The following is a 17,177-nucleotide window of genomic DNA, read 5'->3' on the forward strand; positions in this document are numbered from 1 at the left end:
CTATTCTCTGTATAATGTACTCACAATCGGTCCATGGTCAGAGACAGTCTGAGAGAAGGAGGCTCCAGTACTTGACGCAGCAAAGCAACCCCACAACATTCTGGATCCTTCACCATGCTTAACTGTGGGTAGGGTGTACTTTTCCTTATAAGTTTCATTGCGCCGACTGTAAACAAACTGTTGCTTTGCATTGCCACAAAGCTCTATTTTTGTTTCATCTGTCTACAGAACATTTTCCCAGAAGGATTGTAGTTTGTCAAGGTATTCTTTGGCAAAGATCAGTCGTTCCTTTTTATGTCTTTTCTTCAGCAATGGTTTCATCCTTGGCCTTTACTCATAAAGCTCTGCTTGGTTTATTGTACAGCATATGGTACTTGTTGAAACCATGAACCCAGACTGTTCCAGGTTGGCCTTCAGGTCTTTGGATATTTAACGTGGTGCTTTTTCCACCATTTCCACCAATCTTCGAAGACCTCGCTAGTCAATTGTTCACTTTCCCCACACGTCCAGGGAGGTTCTTGACTTCTTAATAACATTGTGCACTGTTGAAACTGGGATGGCAAGGTCTTTGGAGATGGCCTTACACCCTTTGGTAGTCTTGTGTTTGATAATAACAGCGGTTTTGATGTCCTCAGACAGCTCCTTTGTCCTCACCATTAAGAAAAAGGAACAGGGCCTACCATGCAGCTTTTTAAAACACTGAAGTCATTTATTCACTGGCTGATTCATGTCACATGGGCACCGATATTTAATCACAGGTGAAAGGTTTTTTTATTTTTCCCTCTCAATGTTTATTGTTTTCACTGATTTTTTTTTTATCATTTGCTCTTTTACATTGAACACGAGTGCTGTATACAAAAAAACTTTCACTTGATTTATTTTTTTCAGAAGGTATTTCACATTATGTACTTACATTTAATCATTGCAAAATAATGAGTAGCGGGACTGTTTTTTTGTAGCAATGACATCAACTGTTATAATGAAAAGATGCAGACCCCTTGTATAAATATTGAGAAACATGATAAACTTTGTATATCTGATAAAATTCTGTTCTGGTTGCAATGTCCACTAGTGAGAGCTCCATATCTAGAGTGAAACATAAGATTCTGTCTGTAGCCACCACTAGGGGGAGCTCCCTGTATACAGAGATACAGGATAAGATCCTGTCTGCAGCCACCACTAGAGGGAGCTCCCTGTATACAGAGATACATGATAATATCCTCTCTGCAGCCACCACTAGGGGAAGCTCCCTGTATACAGAGATACATGATAAGATTCTGTCTGCAGCCACCACTAGGGGGAGCTCTCTGTATACAGAGATACATGATAAGATTCTGTCTGCAGCCACCACTACGGGGAGCTCCCTGTATACAGAGATACATGATAAGATTCTGTCTGCAGCCATCACTAGAGGGAGCTCCCTGCATACAGAGATATATGATAAGATCCTGTCTGCAGCCACCACTAGGGGGAGTTCCCTGTATACAGAGATATATGATAAGATTCTGTCTGCAGCCACCACTAGAGGGAGCTCCCTGTATACAGAGATACATAAGATCCTGTCTGCAGCCACCACTAGGGGGAGCTCCCTGTATACAGAAATGCATGATAAGATCCTGTTTGCAGTCACCACTAGGGGGAGCTCCCTGTATTCAGAGATACATGATAAGATCCTGTCTGCAGTCACCACAAGGGGGAGCTCCCTGTATACAGAGATACATGATAAGATCCTGTCTGCAGCCACCTCTAGGGGGAGCTCCCTGTATACAGAGATACATGATAAGATCCTGTCTGCAGTCACCACAAGGGGGAGCTCCCTGTATACAGAGATACATGATAAGATCCTGTCTGTAGTCACCACTAGGGGGAGCTCCCTGTATACAGAGATACATAAGATCCTGTCTGCAGCCACCACTAGGGGGAGCTCCCTGTATACAGAGATACATGATAAGATCCTGTCTGCAGCCACCTCTAGGGGGAGCTCCCTGTATACAGAGATACATGATAAGATCCTGTCTGCAGTCACCACAAGGGGGAGCTCCCTGTATACAGAGATACATGATAAGATCCTGTCTGTAGTCACCACTAGGGGGAGCTCCCTTTATACAGAGATACATAAGATCCTGTCTGCAGCCACCACTAGGGGGAGCTCCCTGTATACAGAGATACATAAGATCCTGTCTGCAGTCACCACTAGGAGGAGCTCCCTGAATACAGAGATACATGATAAGATCCTGTCTGCAGTCAACACTAGGGGGAGCTCCCTGTATACAGAGATACATGATAAGATCCTGTCTGTAGTCACCACTAGGGGGAGCTCCCTTTATACAGAGATACATAAGATCCTGTCTGCAGCCACCACTAGGAGGAGCTCCCTGTATACAGAGATACATAAGATCCTGTCTGCAGTCACCACTAGGTGGAGCTCCCTGAATACAGAGATACATGATAAGATCCTGTCTGCAGTCACCACTAGGGGGAGCTCCCTGTATACAGAGATACATGATAAGATCCTGTCTGCAGTCACCACAAGGGGGAGCTCCCTGTATACAGAGATACATGATAAGATCCTGTCTTAGTCACCACTAGGGGGAGCTCCCTGTATACAGAGATACATAAGATCCTGTCTGCAGCCACCACTAGGGGGAGCTCCCTGTATACAGAAATGCATGATAGGATCCTGTTTGCAGTCACCACTAGGGGGAGCTCCCTGTATTCAGAGATACATGATAAGATCCTGTCTGCAGTCACCACAAGGGGGAGCTCCCTGTATACAGAGATACATGATAAGATCCTGTCTGTAGTCACCACTAGGGGGAGCTCCCTGTATACAGAGATACATAAGATCCTGTCTGCAGCCACCACTAGGGGGAGCTCCCTGTATACAGAGATACATGATAAGATCCTGTCTGCAGCCACCTCTAGGGGGCGCTCCCAGTGTAATCAGACACATGATGCTGTGTTCTTCCAAATACCTTGAGCTTCCTTCTCTGGATTAACTCTCTCACTCTGCAGTTTCTTTGTTTTTTTTTATATTGGGTTGAATATGTTGTTCTTGCAGTAAGGCTTTCTGGGAAAAACTTGGAACTTAGCTCTTCTCCAAGCTGGAAATAAAGGTCTCTGTCATGGAGATATTGGAGATACTGTAGCTCCCTGGACATTTTAGTTTAACTTTAAATCCAGATGTTACATCTCAACCTCTCCCCTGATCCGTTCATCACAGCTGGTCTAGTGGGATCTGCTGCACTTTCAGCCCAATAGGACGGATGACAGACACCAAGACATAAACAACCCTCCCTCCTTGGCTACTAAATAGAAGCATAAACTTGTCACTGTGACCACATATTTGTCATTCCCTGGAATAAATATTTGGAATTGAAATGCAAAAAAATAAACAAATATAACTAATAATGAAATGGATCCAAATATAGAGATAATGACCGGAAGCCATTCATCATCTGTAGGAATGGTTCCCAATGTCTGTAAGGGGAGGGTAATGGCTGAATTAAAATATTAAGAATTCCCTCTAGGTGTAGAACATTTGAGATCTGAGCCCTACAGTAATCATTAAACGCACAGTGGGTACAGAAAGTATTCAGACCCCTTTACATTTTTCACTCTTTGTTTCATTGCAGCCATTTGGTTCAAAAAGTTCATTTTTTTTCTCATTAATGTGCACGCTGCACCCCATCTTGACTGAAAAAACAGAAATGTAGAAATTTTTGCAAATTTATCAAAAAAGAAAAACTGAAATCTCACATGGCCATAAGTATTCAGCCCCTTTGCTCAGTATTGAGTAGACACACCTTTTGAGCTAGTACAGCTATGAGTCTTCTTGGGAATGATGCCACAAGTTTTTCACCCCTGGATTTGGGGATCCTCGGCCATTCTTCCTTGCAGATCCTCTCCAGTTCCGTCAGGTTGGATGGTGAACGTTGGTGGACAGCCATTTTCAAATATCTCCAGAGATGCTCAATTGGGTTTAGGTCAGGGCTCTGGCTGTGCCAGTCAGGAATGGTCACAGAGTTGTTCTGAAGCCACTCCTTTGTTATTTTAGCTGTGTGCTTAGGGTCATTGTCTTGTTGGAAGGTGATACTTCGGCCAAGTCTGAGGTCCAGAGCACTCTGGAAGAGGTTTTCATCCAGGATATCTCTGTACTTGGCTGCATTCATGTTTCCTTCAATGGCATCCAATCGTCCTGTCCTGGCAGCTGAAAAACACCCCATAGCATGATGCTGCCACCACCATGTTTCACTGTGGGGATTGTATTGGGCAGGTGATGAGCAGTGCCTGGTTTTCTCCACACATACCATTTACAATTATCACCAAAAAGTTCTATCGTCATCTCATCAGACCAGAGAATCTTATTTCTCATAGTCTGGGAGTCCTTCATGTGTTTTTTTTTAGCAAACTCTGTGCGGGCTTTCATATGTCTGGCACTGAGGAGAGGCATCCGTTGGGCCACTCTGCCATAAAGGCCCGACTGGTGGAGGGCTGCAGTGATAGTTGACTTTGTGGAACTTTCTCCCATCTCCCTACTGCATGTGTGGAGCTCAGCCACAGTGATCTTGGGATTCTTCTTTACCTCTCTCAGCAAGGCTCTTCTCCCACGATTGCTCAGTTTGGCTGGATGGCCAGGTCTAGGAAGACTTCTGGTGGTCCCAAACGTCTTCTATTTAAGGATTATGGAGGCCAGTGTGCTCTTAGAACCTTGAGTACTTCAGAAATTCTTTTGTAACCTTGGCCAGATCTGTGCCTTGCCACAATTCTGTCTCTGAGCTCCTTGGCCAGTTCCTTTGACCTCATGATTCTCATTTGGTCTGACATGCACTGTGAGTTGTGAGGTCTTATACAGACAGGTGTGCGCCTTTACAAATCAAGTCCTATCAGTTTATTTACACACAGCTGGACTCCAATGAAGGAGTAGAACCATCTCAAGGAAGATCACAAGGAAATGGACAGCATGTGACTTACATATGAGTGACTGAGCAAAGGGTCTGAATACTTATGACCATCTGAGATTTCAGTTTTTCTTTTTTAATAAATTTGTAAAAATTTCTACATTTCTGCTTTTTTCAGGCAAGATGGGGTGCAGAGTGTACATTAATGAGAAAAAAATGAACTTTTTTGAATTTACCAAATGGCTGCAATGAACCAAAGAATGAAAAATGTAAAGGGGTCTGAATACTTTCTGCACCTACTGTATATGTATGCCACTCCACCATAGTGTATATATTTCTGGAAAATAATCAATATTTTTCAATATCCCCTCAAAGAAATTACCGTACTAAATATATTTTCCTATTAGTTATATTGAGATACAGTGGGGAAAAAAAGTATTTAGTCAGTCAGCAATAGTGCAAGTTCCACCACTTAAAAAGATGAGAGGCGTCTGTAATTTACATCATAGGTAGACCTCAACTATGGGAGACAAACTGAGAAAAAAAAATCCAGAAAATCACATTGTCTGTTTTTTTTTCATTTTATTTGCATATTATGGTGGAAAATAAGTATTTGGTCAGAAACAAGCAATCAAGATTTCTGGCTCTCACAGACCTGTAACTTCTTCTTTAAGAGTCTCCTCTTTCCTCCACTCATTACCTGTAGTAATGTCACCTGTTTAAACTTGTTATCAGTATAAAAAGACACCTGTGCACACCCTTAAACAGTCTGGCTCCAAACTCCACTATGGTGAAGACCAAAGAGCTGTCAAAGGACACCAGAAACAAAATTGTAGCCCTGCACCAGGCTGGGAAGACTGAATCTGCAATAGCCAACCAGCTTGGAGTGAAGAAATCAACTGTGGGAGCAATAATTAGAAAATGGAAGACATACAAGACCACTGATAACCTCCCTCGATCTGGTGCTCCACGCAAAATCCCACCCCGTGGGGTCAGAATGATCACAAGAACGGTGAGCAAAAATCCCAGAACCACGCGGGGGGACCTAGTGAATGAACTGCAGAGAGCTGGGACCAATGTAACAAGGCCTACCATAAGTAACACACTACGCCACCATGGACTCAGATCCTGCAGTGCCAGACGTGTCCCACTGCTTAAGCCTGTACATGTCCGGGCCCGTCTGAAGTTTGCTAGAGAGCATTTGGATGATCCAGAGGAGTTTTGGGAGAATGTCCTATGGTCTGATGAAACCAAACTGGAACTGTTTGGTAGAAACACAACTTGTCGTGTTTGGAGGAAAAAGAATACTGAGTTGCATCCATCAAACACCATACCTACTGTAAAGCATGGTGGTGGAAACATCATGCTTTGGGGCTGTTTCTCTGCAAAGGGGCCAGGACGACTGATCCGGGTACATGAAAGAATGAATGGGGCCATGTATCGTGAGATTTTGAGTGCAAACCTCCTTCCATCAGCAAGGGCATTGAAGATGAAACGTGGCTGGGTCTTTTCAACATGACAATGATCCAAAGCACACCGCCAGGGCAACGAAGGAGTGGCTTCGTAAGAAGCATTTCAAGGTCCTGGAGTGGCCTAGCCAGTCTCCAGATCTCAACCCTATAGAAAACCTTTGGAGGGAGTTGAAAGTCTGTGTTGCCAAGCGAAAAGCCAAAAACATCACTGCTCTAGAGGAGATCTGCATGGAGGAATGGGCCAACATACCAACAACAGTGTGTGGCAACCTTGTGAAGACTTACAGAAAACGTTTGACCTCTGTCATTGCCAACAAAGGATATATCACAAAGTATTGAGATGAAATTTTGTTTCTGACCAAATACTTATTTTCCACCATAATATGCAAATAAAATGAAAAAAAAACAGACAATGTGATTTTCTGGATTTTTTTTTCTCAGTTTGTCTCCCATAGTTGAGGTCTACCTATGATGTAAATTACAGACGCCTCTCATCTTTTTAAGTGGTGGAACTTGCACTATTGCTGACTGACTAAATACTTTTTTTCCCCACTGTATGTATAGTGATAGGACCCTTGCTAAAACGTAACGATAAAGAGCGAAAGGAGAGAAAAGTATCTGAAAGCATCAGAATATATGGTGTTAATAGATGGTGTCCATCATAACAGCCAGAAGTGTTGGTCATGTTTAGAGCCGGTGAGTTTAGTCATTTAGAGTAGCTTGGAAAGAGTTTCCGGGGACCATCTCACCGGCCCGTGATCAGCCAGCGAAAGTTGTCCAATCTAAAACACATTCAGATTATGTTCACAGAGAGTTTATAAAGGGGTTTTTGGGAGCAGATCCTTTTCAAAATTTGTATTAAAAATGCTTGAAAAACTTTTCTTATTCATTTTTATGGGAATTTCACTTAGCTGTACTCATGAGGAGTTTTTTAAGCTTTTTTTCCAAAAATGTTTTCCCTTAAAAAAAAATCCTGGTCGAAAACAAATGCAGATAACTATTTTGAAGAGGATCCTGACGGAAACTTCTCCAAACTAGGCAGATTCCAAAAAAGAAACGCCTGGGGGAAAATGTTTCCCGAAAAAAAAGTCCTTCCAAAATTTTTCAAAACCTGTTCCGCAAAGAAAAAATCTCCTCAAAAACTGCGTTTCCTGAAGCAGTTTCCGCTTTAACAACTTAGTTTTTTAAATGTTGAGCAAGATTGTGTGAACACAGCTTTAGAGTCAGAAGGTTTAGTAAATCCAGGAGATAATAATGATGAATTCCGAGACAAAATTTTAAAAAAATTATTTGGGCAACATTGATAAGTTTGCTTGTTTTGCTTTGGGGGTGGGTCTCAAAAAATTTTCTGGATCCCAAAAATGTTGAAATATTTCTGAGTGAAACCTCTATAGAACATTGCATAAATCCACTTAGGGCAAATAGTTAAATGAATAATTACTGTCTGTTTGTAGAGCTGCTAACGCGTCCCATCCCATATAAACATGGACTCAAACCTTGCCTTGACGTGACAGAATTTTAACATTTGCATTCAGAGCGCAGAATGAACTGTATTAAAACGTTCAGACTGAATGACATTTATTTCAAGTGTCTCTCTCTGCAGCACAAATGTGTCAGTCGATTAGCCGGAAACTATGGAGAGGAAAGACTCACGTTAACCGAAGACCAAGGTGACATGACCGCATTCTCAGGTCTTTCCAGGCTGCTTTCTGAAAAGAAAACAGGTTTCTTATTTTTGTGAATATTTGGTAAGATGACTGTTTGGATTTTAAAAGTTCTTTTCTGATATTTCTTATATTTCTTAGTTCAGAAGGGCTTTGTGTCATGGCTATGGGTTAACAACAGTAAGATTAGCAGCAACTCTGCACAGATACCGCAGAGAAATATAGGTATAGTATAATCCAAAGATTTCACTTCTTACATTACATAACTGATATCTATTGTACATTGTACAATAGCTCAGAAAACGGACAGTATATTACTCCATACAGTATCATCGCACCACATAGTGCTCCACACAGAATAATAAGCCCCATATATTGCTCCATACATAATTGGTGGCATATAATGGTCCATACATTATATGATGTGCCCCATATAATGCTCCATACAGTATAATGAGTCCCATGTAATGCTCCATTCAGTATAATGAGTCCCATATAATTCTCCATACGGTATAATGAGTCCCACATAATGCTCCATACAGTATATTAAATCCCATATAATGACCCATACAGTATAATGAGTCCCATATAATGCTCCATACAGTATAAGTCCCATATAATGCTCCATACAGCATAATGAGTCCCATATAATGCTTCATACAGTATAAGTCCCATATAATGCTCCATACAGTACAATGAGCCCCATATAATGCTCCATACAGCATAAGTCCCATATAATGCTTCAAACAGTATAATGAGCCCCATATAATGCTCCATACAGAATAATGAGTCCCATATAATGCTCCATAAAGTATATTGTATCTCATATAATTCTCCATACAGTATATTGAATCCCATATAATGCTCCATACAGTATACTGAATCCCATATAATGCTCCATACAGTATTTTGAATCCCATATAATGCTCCATAGAGTATAATGAATCCCATATTATGCTCCAAACAGTATAAAATGGGCCCCATATGATGCTCCACAGTATGATGGGCACATGTAATTCTCCATATATAATGCTCTGTATATGATGCTCCATATATGATGGGCCCATATAATGCTTCATATATGATGCCCAATTGTATGATGCTCCATATGTAATACTCCAGTTTATGATGGTCCCCATATATTGCTTCAAACTGGCCGCTGCTCTGCTGCGGACTCCTCAGCATTGGCATCTTTCATCTTTCTGCACTGTGACTGCTCAGCCAGAGGGCACACACTAGTCACATCATCGTGCCCTCTGACCTGAATGTTTCAGTCAGAAGAAGCAGAAGGCGCTGCATTGTTTGGGCCCCCCTCGCCTATTCAGGGCCTGGCACTTGCCCGGGTGCTGACGCCGGCCGTGGGTACAGGATAACAAGGCTGACACATGTGGTACAGGATAATGCTGTAATAGGATACATTTAGATGAGATACATTTGGATTAGACTTATTTTGGATTTCTCGGTCTCGGGGTGAGTCACTCCTATGATGCTTGTTTACAGATTGGCATTAGTTAGTGGTTGCTTAGAATAAACCGCGCATCACTCGGAGCGTTCAGCGGTGACAGCGCAATAAGTGGCAGTTTACGTCTTTACACAGCGCGGTGATTTCATATTAATGCTCCTCGCTCTGTTCTTACCTGCAGTCATTATGTTTCTCATAGACCTTAATATCTTATCTGAGGAAATCCAAAGAGTCATTATCTCATCAGCACGTAATAACGCTGTGATATATGCGCCGAGCAGTATCGCATGCACGCAGCACACAAGGCGCATTTCACGCCTTTTTATCACCTAGAAAGCTTCAATGTACAAACACCTGAATATAGCAGGAAAACTTTGGCGGCCAGAGACGTGGAGGGAATAATACCAACTCTTTATGCTAATAGTTAATGATACTGTGACGCTAGTGACTGCTCACAGATAAGCCGTGAGGCTCGGTAGTCAAGAAGTCTGAGGTCAAAAGCCAAGAGAGTACGTCATAGACAAAGGGGTGAGACAAAGGCATAGTCAGAAAACAGTCAGGGTCAAGACAAATCCAAGGTTAAGCAGCAAAGAGCAGAATACGAGACAAGGGCACAGACCAAGCACACACCTCATGAACAAAGCTACAATTGGCAGCAATCAAAGGCAGAGAGCTGGTTAAAATCCAGGTAATTACTCTGGAGGAGAGACACATGGATGAAGCCCCAGCACACCCAGGCCCTGAATGGATGGCTATATTGTCACTCCAGACACTGACAGTTCAGCAAGTCCCAGCATCCGATTGGGTGGCTAAGCTGTCCATCACCATTCTGGCAACTCAGGATGCCCCATTCCTAGATTGGCTGGTAGAACTGTCATTCACTGCATCCAGACACTCTGATTGGAGGAATTGTGACAATACCTCCTCTTCTAAGGGGTTGACCAGACCTCCAGGTTTCACAGGAATCCTACGATGGAAGGCCCTGACCAGATGATCAGCCTTTATGAATGAGACGGAGCCCAGGATCTCTTTTACCTGCGATTTTACCTGCAAATCCACGCGGAAAAATCCGCAGCTGAATCCGCACTGTGTGCACTCACCCTAAAAGTGAATTCAGCATGACTTATGGATATGGGACGGACCCCTACTCCATCTTAAAACCACCATAACTGCAGTAAACCTAGGCACTAGAATAACTACACAACGCATTATTTTGGTTGTCAAAATGGCCACAGCTTTATTTAAATCACAGGATTAAAAACAATCACAGTAGGAGTCAGGTGAAGTGCTAGTACATTGGGATTCACAAGTACTGTGATATCCCCAGCTGTCTGACATACAGAACCAGGACAGACAGCCATAAAGGGGCGGCACCAGGACAGACAGCCATAAAGGGGCGGCACCAGGCCAGACAGCCATAAAGGGGCGGCACCAGGACAGACAGCCATAAAGGGGCGGCACGCACTGGCTTGCCATTCAAGCAGAGCCAGTAAACTTTCAGGGCACCAATGACCCTATTATCCTCACTCCTGTGCTTAACCACTGTGCCCGCCCCTGATTGACATTACCATTACACCGTCCTTGAGGCTGGCCACCAAAGCCGAGCCTGTTCACCACCATGAGGTTTTACATCCTCTATTAGTTAAAATGAGTCCAACTTAACTTGTCTGCAACTTCCACCTGACTCCTAAACCGCAAAGCTGTGACGGGTTATAAATTCACATTTGACAGCTTTTTTTTTTTTTAATAAATCACTTTAGTAAACTTAGATACAGGAAAGATGTATATCTTCGTACCATGTTAGCCAGTAGATAGAAAAATATTCAGGATTGAGAGTCCTCAGTAGTTGATACCTTTTAATGGCTAACTGAAAAGATGGTAACACATTGCAAGCTTTCGAGACTACTCAGGTCTCTTCATCAGGCTAGCCTGATGTCTAGCCTGAAGAAGAGACCTGAGTAGTCTCGAAAGCTTGCAATGTGTTACCATCTTTTCAGTTAGCCATTAAAAGGTATCAACTACTGAGGACTCTCAATCCTGAATATTTTAGTAAACTTATAAACTAGAAGTCCCTGCAAAAGCATTAAGGGGACTAAATTGGCAAACCTCCGACTCACAAAGAGTCATCCTACAGCACTCTGGAGAGGAAAAACCCCTGTGAAGGAAACCTCTAGGGAACCATGGTTGAAGGATGGCCCTTCCCTTGGGCTTAGAAGGTTAATGCTGTTAACTCTTTATAGCCATGATAAAATTGAACCTGGAACAAAATATACAATGGTAATTTCAAAAATACAATAAAGCATTCATCATACAAGCAATAATTAAAACGTTTTAGGACAATGATTATAAACAGGGGCGGGAGGGCGGGAAATGCTTCCTCCTGTTCATCCTGTGCATGAAAGAGGGAGAGAGACAGATTTCCTGTTCTATATAAGCCCCCCCCTCCTCATAGTGACCCCCCAGGCACAGACATACTGGGCTTCTTACTCTGAAAGCAACATCCCTCGTGCTTAAAAATCTACACCACTATACCAAAAAAGCTGCAGGAGTAAAGGTCCACCCATCCCCAAGTCATGTCCTCCTCCGCCTATGGCTCCAGTGGTTTCTAGAGGTAAATCTGAGGACCAGTCCTCCTGCTGAGCAGCAGCGAAATACCTTAAAATTTGTTCAAACGATTATTGATTTGTCCTTTCTGTCTGATTATTGGTGTCAGTGTGGTAAGCAGAGGAAAATGACAAATCAATTCTCAATTTCTTGCAAAAAGCTCTCCAGAATTTGGACACAAATTGCATCCCCATATCAGATACAATAGTTAGACGGGTTCCATGTAATCTCATCACATGATTGGTTAGCAACCCGGAAAGGGTGTTCAGCATTTGGTATTACTGAATCAGTCACCACACAAAAAACAGGTTTTCCCTCCAGATAAAAGTAAATCTGTGATAAAATCCATGGACAGTCCACAGTCTTTCTGGAATTGGCAATGAAGCCAATTCCCGGCCGGATGGTTATGACAGACTTTAGCGTGTGTGCAAGCTTCACAAGCGGATACAAAGTTCTTATAATCATTAATCAGAGATGGCCACCAAAGGAGTGTTACAACAGCTTCCTGTGTAGCTGTGACCCCAGGGTGACCACTCAAGACAGATTCATGAAACTCCTGCAACAGGTGTATTCTTAGGTATACAGGTAAAAGTAATTTGGACTCTGGAGTAGTGGAAGGAGCCAATGACTGGACTCTACGGATCTCCCCTTTCAACTCCAAGGATACCAGAGAAAACACAAGGGTACTGAAAGAATTGGAGATGGAGGTTCTGGATGAGAAACTGAATCAAGGCTGCATGATAAGGAGTCAGATACGGTGTTTCGGGCTATTGACCCTCATCAGTGCAAAGCATGAGAACTGATTTGTCTAGGTGAGAGGTTCTGGACTGAGGTCTAAGGGGTAAGGTTAAATTAAATTAAGTATTAAATATCCCAGAGGAGCATTGCACGGCGAATAAACCTCCTTACCTTGACAAGCCAGAGCTGGTATGTCACTCTCCATAAGGAGAAACCTTACCCCTTAGACCTCAGTCCAGAGCCTCTCACCTAGCCAAATCAATTCTCATACTTTGCACTGACGAGGGCCAATAGCCTGAAACATTGTATCTGCAAATTGAGATTCTGATTTGGCTTTTATCCTAAGTCATATTACAAGACTTGTTAAAGGGTTGATTGTGACTTGTAGGATTGCTACTACCAACAGGTGCCGCTATAGAGTTCAAGTCCTCTTTCTCTCTGAAGTGGCAATTTGCATAACGGTCTGTGAAAAACCCCTAATAAATTTTCTGTAGTAATTGATGAATCCTAGAAAATGTTCAATGCTTTAAGGTCACGACGAGGTTAAACCCAATCAATTATGGCCTGTACCTTTTCAGGGTCCACCTTAAACCCTTCAGTCAATACATTGAACACCAGGAAAAATCTTTCTTCAACAGAAAAGGTTACATTTTTCTAATTTAGCAAACAAAGAATTTTCCCTGAACTTTTGTTAAGTAAAATGGACAAGTTCATAGTGCGAATCCAGATCAGGAGAAAACATTAGAATGTCATCCAGGTAAATTACAACAAACCTTCCAATGAAATGAGAAAATGTGTCATTCATAAAGGTTTGAAACACTGCTTGTGCATGGGTTATCCAAAAAGGCATGACAAGATTTTTACATAGGCCCTCAACTGTTAAAAACGCCATCTTCCACTCATCACCCTCCCGGATACTTATCAAATTATAAGTCCTTCTAAGATCAAATTTAGAAAACCATTTAGCCCCAGTAAGCTGATTGTATAGGTCGGGGATGAGTGGATGTGAGTAAGTATTCTTAACGGTGATTTTATTCAACTCACGGAAATTGAGGCAAGGATGGACACTCCCAAATCTCTTGTTAGCAAAGAATAACTCAGCAGCCACATGTGAGAAGGAGGGATGGATGTTACCCTTCCGTAATCGTTTGTTCTCATATTCTTTCATGGCGGTATGTTCAGGACCCAATAAATTACACAGGCGAGCTTTGGGTAATTTGGCATTAGGAACAAGATCATAGGAATGATGGGGAGGTAATATCTCTGCCTCTTTTTCCAAGAACACATCTTCACAGTCTTTCAGGCATTCCGGCACACCCTCCAGACTAGTGGAGCAAATCTGTACAGAATTAAGACATTTCTTATGTCAGCTGAGGCTCCACTTAAGAATATCCTTCTGACACCAATCAATAACAGGATTGCGAATACGCAGCCATTAAAACCCCAACATGAACCCAGTAGGTACATTTTCCAAAGCATAGCAGGTTCTGTCCTTGCTACAACCACACTACAGCCAACTCACTTTTTACAGCCACTCTCTGGATGCAATTTAGTGGCTTTTACAACAAATGACAGGTCCCTATATAAGTGCCAAAGGGTGAAAAAGCAAAACATTCCTCGAGACATGTTAAAAGGAGTTGCTACTGTCTATGAAAGTTCTATAACATATCAAAATGTACCAAAGTACCGCTCCCAGTCACTGACTGAGTAATTTACTGCATTTCCATTTTTAACACTCAAGCATCAGTTTCCAGACTTTTCTGGTGTGGCTCTCCTCCTCACACTCAGGCATCAGTCTCCAGTCTTCTCTGGTGTGGCTCTCCTCCTCACACTCAGGCACCAGTCTCCTTCCTTCTCTGGTATAGTTCTCCTTCTCACACTCAGGCACCAGTCTCCGGTCTTCTCTGGTGTGGCTCTCCTTCTCACACTCAGGCACCAGTCTCCAGTCTTCTCTGATGTGGCTCTCCTCCTCACACTCAGGCTCCAGTCTCCAGCCTTCTCTGGTATGGCTCTCCTCTTCAAACTCAGGCACCAGTCTCCAGCCTTCTCTGGTGTGTTTCTCCTCCTCACACTCAGGTACCAGCCTCCAGTCTTCTCTGGTGTGACTCTCCTCCTCACACTCAAGCACCAGTCTCCAGCCATCTCTGGTGTGGCGCACATCCTCACACTCATGCTCCAGTCTCCAGCCTTCTCTGGTGTGGTTCTCCTCCTCACACTCTGGTGCCAGTCTCCAGTCTCCTCTGGCATGACTCTCCTTCACACACACAGGCACCAGTCTCCAGTCTTCTCTGGTGTGACTCTCCTCACACACAGGCACCAGTCTCCAGCCTTCCCTGGTGTGGCTCTCCTCCTCACACTCAGGCACCAGTCTCCAGCCTTCTCTGGTGTGGCTCTCCTCCTCGCACTCAGGCACCAGTCTCCAGCCTTCTCTGGTGTGGCCTTCCTCCTCACACTCATGCACCAGTCTCCAGTCTTCTCTGGTGTGGCTTTCCTCCATACCCTCGGGCACCAGTCTCCAGCCTTCTCTGGTGTGGCCTTAATCACTCAAACTCACGCACCAGTCTCCAGTCTTCTCTACTGTGGCTATCCTCCTCACACTCAGGCACTAGACTCCAGTCTTCTCTGGTGTGGCCATCCTCCATACCCTCAGGCACCAGTCTCCAGTCTCCTCTGGTGTGGCTATCCTCATCACACTCAGGCACCAGTCTCCAGTCTTCTCTGGTGTGGCTCTCCTCCTCACAGTCATGCCCTAGTCTCCAGTGTTCTCTGGTGTGGCCCTCCTCCATACCCTCAGGCACCAGTCTCCAGTCTCCTCTGGTGTGGCTATCCTCATCACACTCAGGCACCAGTCTCCAGTCTTCTCTGGTGTGACTCTCCTCCTCACACTCATGCCCTAGTCTCCAGCCTTCTCTGGTGTGGCCCTCCTCCATACCCTCAGGCACTAGTCTCCAGCCTGCTCTGGTGTGGCTCTCCTCCTCACATTCAGGCACCAGTCTCCAGTCTACTCTGGTATGACTCTCCTCCTCACACTCAGGTACCAGTCTCCAATCTTCTCTGGTGTGGCTCTCCTCAAACTCAGGCACCAGTCTACATCCTTCTCTGGTGTGTTTCTCCTCACACTCAGGTAACAGCCTCCAGTCTTCTCTGGTATGACTCTCCTCCTCACACTCAGTCACAAGTCTCCAGCCTTCTATTGTGTGGCTCTCCTCCTCACACTCAGTCACCAGTCTCCAGTCTTCTCTGTTGTGACTCTCCTCCTCACACTCAGGCACCAGTCTCCAGTCTTCTCTGCTGTGGCTCTCCTCCTCACACTCAGGTACCAGTCTCCAGCCATCTCTGGTGTGGCTCTCCTCCTCACACTCAGGCACCAGTCTCCAGTCTTCTCTGGTGTGGCTCTCCTCCTCACACTCAGGCACCAGTCTCCAGTCTTTTCTGGTGTGACTTCCTCACACTCAGGCACCAGTCTCCAGTCTTCTTTGGTGTGGCTCTCCTCATCACACTCAGGCACAAGTCTCCAGTCTTCTCTGGTGTGGCTCTCCTCCTCACACTCAGGCAACAGTCTCCAGTCTTTTCTGGTGTGGCTCTCCTCCTCACACTCAGGCACCAGTCTCCAGTCTTTTCTGGTGTGACTTCCTCACACTCAGGCACCAGTCTCCAGTCTTCTCTGGTGTGGCTCTCCTCATCACACTCAGGCACAAGTCTCCAGTGTTCACTGGTGTGCTTCTCCTCCACACCCTCAGGCACCTGTCTCCAGCCTGCTCTGGTGTGGCTCTCCTCCTCATACTCAGGCACCAGTCTCCAGTCTACTCTGGTATGGCTCTCCTCCTCACAGTCAGGTACCAGTCTCCAATCTTCTCTGGTGTGGCTCTCCTCCTCACACTCAGGCACCAATCTCCAGCCATCTCTGGTGTGGCTCTCATCCTCACACTCAGTCACTAGTCTCCAGTCTTCTCTGGTGTGGCTCTCCTCCTCACACTGAGGCACCAGTCTCCTGTCTTCTCTAGTTTAGTTCTCCTCATCACACTCAGGCACCAGTCTCCAGTCTTCTCTGGTGTGGTTCTCCTCACACTCAGGCACCAGTCTCCTGCCTCCTCTGGTGTGGCACTCCTCCTCACACTCAGGCACCAGTCTCCTGCCTCCTCTGGTGTGGCACTCCTCCTCACACTCAGGCACCAGTCTCCAGCCTTCTCTGGTATGGCTCTCCTCCTCACACTCAGACACCATGTCTCCAGTCTTCTCTGGTGTGGCTCTCCTCATCACACTCAGGCACAAGTGTGGTGCCCTCAGGAGTATGGTCGCCACACTGGCTTTGCCTTCCCCCAGGGGAGGGTAATGC

This window comes from Dendrobates tinctorius, unplaced genomic scaffold, assembly GCF_039654945.1.
Source record: "Dendrobates tinctorius isolate UK_male_01 unplaced genomic scaffold, ASM3965494v1 ptg000341l, whole genome shotgun sequence".
NCBI lineage: Eukaryota > Metazoa > Chordata > Amphibia > Anura > Dendrobatidae > Dendrobates > Dendrobates tinctorius.